Here is a 7,560-nt window from a genome sequence, read left to right as displayed (position 1 = left end):
GCACTGGGGTCCCCAACATATAGCTACATCACTCACATGGGTGAGGGGGCACTGTGCAGGGGTGCCGACAGTTCTGCCAGGCCCTGGTACAAGGAAAGGGCGTGTGGCAAGACCCCATCATTTAAAAAAATAAATATATATATATGCATACCTCCCAACTGTCCCGATTTTGGCGGGACAGTCCCGTTTTTCACGTTATGTCCCGCTGTCCCACCCGTGGGTCGCAGTGTTCCGCGGGTGGGGGTGGGGGGGGGGCAGTTGGGAGATCCCCCGGTCACTTGCTGCTCTGAGGAGAGCAGCGGTGAATAGATGCTGTGCGCATGCGCACAGCGTCTATTCACGGCAGAGAGGGACAGGGGGCATGACCAGCAGCTCTCACAGCGCTGTTCATGCCCCCATAATGATGGAAATGGGGGCGTGGCTTGCGATCTCGGCACTTGCCGCGAGGTCATGCCCCTTTTTCGTTAGGCCACGCCCCCTAAAATCGGGCGCGCGCCTTCGGTGCACGATGGTGTCCCTCCTCCGCTGCTATCAAAGTTGGGAGGTATGTACATATGTACTCCATGTGGCCGCGCACGCCACATAGGGGGGTACTGGTGTTCAATCTGGTAGGGTGCGGGGTGCAATAGCTCACTCCTCCACACAGGAAGAGAGAGGATTGATTGCCGCTGCAGCTGCCACTCTCCATAGCTCAGCACACAGCACTGAGCAGTGTGTGCTGGGCTGGGGACAGAGACTGCTGCAGCCCGGCTCTCTGCAACAGAGAAGGGGGGGCAATGGGTCCCCTCCGGACAACTCCAACAGGCCTGGGCCTGTGTAAAGAGTGCCCGCCCCCCTCTGTGCCGCTGGCACAATAATGGCATAATGCAGTGGTTCTCAAACTGTGTGCTGTGGCACCCTGAGGTGCCTCAGGACACTTTCACGGGTGCCTTGGATTGGTGGTCCAGAACCAATTCAAATTATTTATGGTCAATGTAATAAGCAAAACCAAATATGTGGACAAATAAGCAAATTTTGGCCTACATGTATCAAGCCTTAAAAAGTGATAAAGTGGTGACGGATAATAAGAATTTACTTACCGATAATTCTATTTCTCATAGTCCGTAGTGGATGCTGGGGACTCCGAAAGGACCATGGGGAATAGCGGCTCCGCAGGAGACTGGGCACAAAAGTAAAAAGCTTTAGGACTACCTGGTGTGCACTGGCTCCTCCCCCCATGACCCTCCTCCAAGCCTCAGTTAGGATACTGTGCCCGGACGAGCGTACACAATAAGGAAGGATTTTGAATCCCGGGTAAGACTCTTACCAGCCACACCAATCACACCGTACAACTTGTGATCTGAACCCAGTTAACAGCATGATAACAGAAGGAGCCTCTGAAAAGATGGCTCACAACAACAATAACCCGATTTTTGTAACAATAACTATGTACAAGTAATGCAGACAATCCGCACTTGGGATGGGCGCCCAGCATCCACTACGGACTATGAGAAATAGAATTATCGGTAAGTAAATTCTTATTTTCTCTAACGTCCTAGTGGATGCTGGGGACTCCGAAAGGACCATGGGGATTATACCAAAGCTCCCAAACGGGCGGGAGAGTGCGGATGACTCTGCAGCACCGAATGAGAGAACTCCAGGTCCTCCTCAGCCAGGGTATCAAATTTGTAGAATTTAGCAAACGTGTTTGCCCCTGACCAAGTAGCTGCTCGGCAAAGTTGTAAAGCCGAGACCCCTCGGGCAGCCGCCCAAGATGAGCCCACTTTCCTTGTGGAATGGGCTTTTACAGATTTTGGCTGTGGCAGGCCTGCCACAGAATGTGCAAGCTGAATTGTACTACAAATCCAACGAGCAATAGTCTGCTTAGAAGCAGGAGCACCCAGCTTGTTGGGTGCATACAGGATAAACAGCGAGTCAGATTTTCTGACTCCAGCCGTCCTGGAAACATATATTTTCAGGGCCCTGACTACGTCCAGTAACTTGGAATCCTCCAAGTCCCTAGTAGCCGCAGGCACCACAATAGGCTGGTTTAAGTGAAATGCTGAAACCACCTTAGGGAGAAATTGAGGACGAGTCCTCAATTCTGCCCTGTCTGTATGAAAAATTAGGTAAGGGCTTTTATAGGATAAAGCCGCCAATTCTGAAACACGCCTGGCTGAAGCCAGGGCTAACAGCATTACCACTTTCCATGTGAGATATTTTAAGTCCACAGTGGTGAGTGGTTCAAACCAATGTGATTTTAGGAACCCCAAAACTACATTGAGATCCCAAGGTGCCACTGGAGGCACAAAAGGAGGCTGTATATGCAGTACTCCCTTGACAAACGTCTGAACTTCAGGAACAGAAGCTAGTTCTTTTTGGAAGAATATTGACAGGGCCGAAATTTGAACCTTAATGGACCCTAATTTTAGGCCCATAGACAGTCCTGTTTGCAGGAAATGCAGGAATCGACCCAGTTGAAATTCCTCTGTAGGGGCCTTCCTGGCCTCGCACCACGCAACATATTTTCGCCAAATACGGTGATAATGTTGTACGGTCACATCCTTCCTGGCTTTGATCAGGGTAGGGATGACTTCATCCGGAATGCCTTTTTCCTTCAGGATCCGGCGTTCAACCGCCATGCCGTCAAACGCAGCCGCGGTAAGTCTTGGAACAGACATGGTCCCTGCTGGAGCAGGTCCTTTCTTAGAGGTAGAGGCCACGGGTCTTCCGTGAGCATCTCTTGAATTTCCGGGTACCAAGTCCTTCTTGGCCAATCCGGAGCCACGAGTATAGTCTTTACTCCTCTCTTTCTTATGATTCTCAGTACTTTTGGTATGAGAGGAAGAGGAGGGAACACATACACTGACTGGTACACCCACGGTGTTAGCAGAGCGTCCACAGCTATTGCCTGAGGGTCCCTTGACCTGGCGCAATATCTGTCCAGTTTTTTGTTGAGGCGGGACGCCATCATGTCCACCTTTGGTTTTTCCCAACGGTTCACAATCATGTGGAAGACTTCTGGGTGAAGTCCCCACTCCCCCGGGTGAAGATCGTGTCTGCTGAGGAAGTCTGCTTCCCAGTTGTCCACTCCCGGAATGAACACTGCTGACAGTGCTATCACATGATTTTCCGCCCAGCGAAGAATCCTTGCCACTTCCGTCATTGCCCTCCTGCTTCTTGTGCCGCCCTGTCTGTTTACGTGGGCGACTGCCGTGATGTTGTCCGACTGGATCAACACCGGCTGACCCTGAAGCAGAGGTCTTGCCTGACTTAGGGCATTGTAAATGGCCCTGAGTTCCAGTATATTTATGTGAAGTGACGTTTCCATGCTTGACCACAAGCCCTGGAAATTTCTTCCCTGTGTGACTGCTCCCCAGCCCCTCAGGTTGGCATCCGTGGTCACCAGGACCCAATCCTGAATGCCGAATCTGCGGCCCTCTAGGAGATGAGCACTCTGTAACCACCACAGGAGAGACACCCTTGTCCTTGGAGACAGGGTTATCCGCTGATGCATTTGAAGATGCGATCCGGACCATTTGTCCAGCAGATCCCACTGAAAAGTTCTTGCGTGGAATCTGCCGAATGGAATCGCTTCGTAAGAAGCCACCATCTTTCCCAGGACCCTTGTGCATTGATGTACTGACACTTGGCCTGGTCTTAGGAGGTTCCTGACTAGGACGGATAACTCCCTGGCTTTCTCTTCCGGGAGAAACACCTTTTTCTGTACTGTGTCCAGAATCATTCCTAGGAACAGCAGACGTGTCGTCGGAATCAGCTGCGATTTTGGAATATTTAGAATCCATCCGTGCTGTCGTAGTACTACTTGAGATAGTGCTACTCCGACCTCTAACTGTTCTCTGGACCTTGCCCTTATCAGGAGATCGTCCAAGTAAGGGATAATTAAGACGCCTTTTCTTCGAAGAAGAATCATCATTTCGGCCATTACCTTGGTAAAGACCCGGGGTGCCGTGGACAATCCAAACGGCAGCGTCTGAAACTGATAGTGACAGTTCTGTACCACAAACCTGAGGTACCCTTGGTGAGAAGGGCAAATTGGGACATGGAGGTAAGCATCCTTGATGTCCAGAGACACCATATAGTCCCCTTCTTCCAGGTTCGCTATCACTGCTCTGAGTGACTCCATCTTGAACTTGAACCTTTTTATGTAAGTGTTCAAGGATTTCAGATTTAAAATGGGTTTCACCGAGCCGTCCGGCTTCGGTACCACAAACAGCGTGGAATAATACCCCTTTCCCTGTTGTAGGAGGGGTATCTTGATTATCACTTGCTGGGAATACAGCTTGTGAATGGCTTCCAATACCGCCTCCCTGTCGGGGGGAGACGTTGGTAAAGTAGACTTCAGGAACTGGCGAGGGGGAGATGTCTCGAATTCCAATTTGTACCCCTGAGATACTACCTGCAGGATCCAGGGGTCCACTTGCGAGTGAGCCCACTGCGCACTGAAATTCTTGAGACGGGCCCCCACCGTGCCTGAGTCCGCTTGTAAGGCCCCAGCGTCATGCTAAGGACTTGGCAGAAGCGGGGGAGGGCTTCTGTTCGTGGGAAGAGGCTGTCTGCTGCAGTCTTTTTCCCCTTCCTCTGCCCCGGGGCAGATATGAGTGGCCTTTTGCCCGCTTGCCCTTATGGGGACGAAAGGACTGAGCCTGAAAAGACGGTATCTTTTTCTGCTGTGAGGTGACTTGGGGTAAAAAGGTGGATTTCCCAGCCGTTGCCGTGGCCACCAGGTCCGATAGACCGACCCCAAATAACTCCTCCCCTTTATACGGCAATACTTCCATATGCCGTTTGGAATCCGCATCACCTGACCACTGTCGCGTCCATAACCCTCTTCTGGCAGAAATGGACATCGCACTTACTCTTGATGCCAGAGTGCAAATATCCCTCTGTGCATCACGCATATATAGAAATGCATCCTTTAAATGCTCTATAGTCAATAATATATTGTCCCTGTCCAGGGTATCAATATTTTCAGTCAGGGAATCCGACCAAGCCACCCCAGCACTGCACATCCAGGCTGAGGCGATTGCTGGTCGCAGTATAATACCAGTATGTGTGTATATACTTTTTAGGATATTTTCCAGCTTCCTATCAGCTGGTTCCTTGAGGGCGGCCGTATCAGGAGACGGTAACGCCACTTGTTTTGATAAGCGTGTGAGCGCCTTATCCACTCTAGGGGGTGTTTCCCAACGCGCCCTAACCTCTGGCGGGAAAGGGTATAATGCCAATAATTTTTTAGAAATTAGCAGTTTTTTATCGGGGGAAACCCACGCTTCATCACACACCTCATTTAATTCATCTGATTCAGGAAAAACTACGGGTAGTTTTTTCACACCCCACATAATACCCTTTTTTGTGGTACTTGTAGTATCAGAAATGTTCAAAACCTCCTTCATTGCCGTAATCATGTAACGTGTGTGTCACGATCCGGGTATCTGGACGCCATTTCTTACCCATCAGATGTCTCCTAAGGCTGGCTCAGCGCTCCAGGACCGGATCCCATCTGTTATCCTGATATTTACATTCCTGTATCCTCTCCTGTCACTCTGAGACGCTGTCACAGTAAACGCCATATTACACCTGGCATGGCGTCTCCTGCGGCCTCCGCCGCCGTCCCTGAGCTTCTGCATGCAGAGTGTCTCAGTGGCGATTACGTCAGCCGCGGCCTCCGCTGTGTCCGCGTGGTTGGATGTGCACCTGTCAGCTTGGCGCCTCCTGTCTCCGGTGGCCGGCGCCGCCATTACTGTTTTCATTACCACATGGATTACAAACCAAACTTCCCTCCAAGTGTCTGCATGGGCGCAGCCATCTTGGATTCTGTCAGCTGATCATTTCCACCAATCTGTTCTCAGTATTGATAATCTGCATAATTGCCTAGCCAATCCCTTCCTTGCTGCAGGTATAAATACACTGTGCCTGAGCAAGGAAGGCGTCAGTGCTTTGGTTGTCAAACCTAGTTCCTGTTTGTCTCTCTCCTGTGATTGTCTTCCAGGTTCCAGCTCCTGTCTCAAGACTTCCACCATAGAGACCCGCACCAGCATTCCACCTGCGGTGTAGCCTGACTCTCCGATCCATTGTGGATTCATCTGTTTCCAGTTACAACATTACCTGCTTCCAGCCCAGCTTCCAGCAGAGTACAGCTTCTCTTAAAGGGCCGGTGTCCTTTCTACAGTTTACCACTCTCCACCGGTATTATAATTTCACCGCTCTCAAACTCCTAACTTCAGCTCATATTTCATCGCTCCCAAGTTCATTTATTATTTAACTGGTTCCAGCCAGTATCCACTCCGTGCCAACAACAATCTGGTTCCAGCCAGTATCCACAGCAGCCGTTCTATCTACAGCAGCCCAGCTTTTCCTGGAACACCAGCTGGTACAATCCTGGGTTATCTCCATTGCTACAGTCGGGCCTGGTAAGGACTTTCCATCTAGAAGATTATAAGAACTATCTCACACTACCAGTGCCCTGTGGCTCCTGCCACCCTGTAGTTCCCAGGAACTGTATTTATTCTTTGCTGACTTTTATGTTTCTTTTACTGCTACTGTGATGCATGGAGTTTGTCATAAATAAACATCATTGACTTTTATTCAAGTTGTCGTGGTCACGCCTTCGGGCGGTTATTCTTCATGTTACTTACATGTCCAGGGGTCTGATACAACCTCCCAGGTTCCGGTACATCTCAGCCCCTACAACTGAGGCTGCCTCCCGTCAGCTCAGGCCCTCAGTTGTGACAGTGTGGCCCTACTGGAAAATACGTTTGTTTCCTCACTGTCGACACTGGAGTCAGTGTCCGTGTCAGTGTCTGTATCGACCTGAGGTAACGGGCGTTTTATAGCCCCTGACGGTGTTTGAGACGCCTGTACAGGTATTAACTGATTTGCCGGCTGTCTCATGTCGTCAACAGTCTTTTGTAAAGTGCCGACACTATCACGTAATTCTTCCATAAGACCATCCAGTCAGGTGTCGACTCCCTAGGGGGTGACATCACTAACACAGGCAATTGCTCCGCCTCCACACCATTTTCCTCCTCATACATGTCGACACAGCGTACCGACACACAGCACACACACAGGGAATGCTCTGATAGAGGACAGGACCCCACTAGCCCTTTGGGGAGACAGAGGGAGAGTTTGCCAGCACACACTAGAGCGCTATATATATACAGGGATAACCTTATATAAGTGTTTTTCCCTAATATAGCTGCTGTATATATTAATATGCCAATTTAGTGCCCCCCCTCTCTTGTTTTACCCTGTTTCTGTAGTGCAGGACTGCAGGGGAGAGTCAGGGAGCCTTCCTCCAACGGAGCTGTGAGGAAAAAATGGCGCCAGTGTGCTGAGGAGATAGGCTCCGCCCCCTTCTCGGCGGCCTTTCTCCCGCTTTTTAATGGAAAAATTGGCAGGGGTTAAATGCATCCATATAGCCCAGGAGCTATATGTGATGTATTTTTTGCCAAAAAAAGGTTTTTTATTGCGTCTCAGGGCGCCCCCCCCAGCGCCCTGCACCCTCAGTGACCGGAGTGTGAAGTGTGCTGAGAGCAATGGCGCACAGCTGCGGTG

Source organism: Pseudophryne corroboree, chromosome 10, assembly GCF_028390025.1.
Source record: "Pseudophryne corroboree isolate aPseCor3 chromosome 10, aPseCor3.hap2, whole genome shotgun sequence".
Classification (NCBI taxonomy): domain Eukaryota; kingdom Metazoa; phylum Chordata; class Amphibia; order Anura; family Myobatrachidae; genus Pseudophryne; species Pseudophryne corroboree.
The sequence above is the reverse complement of the archived record's forward strand: the minus strand, read 5'-3'. Positions refer to the sequence as shown.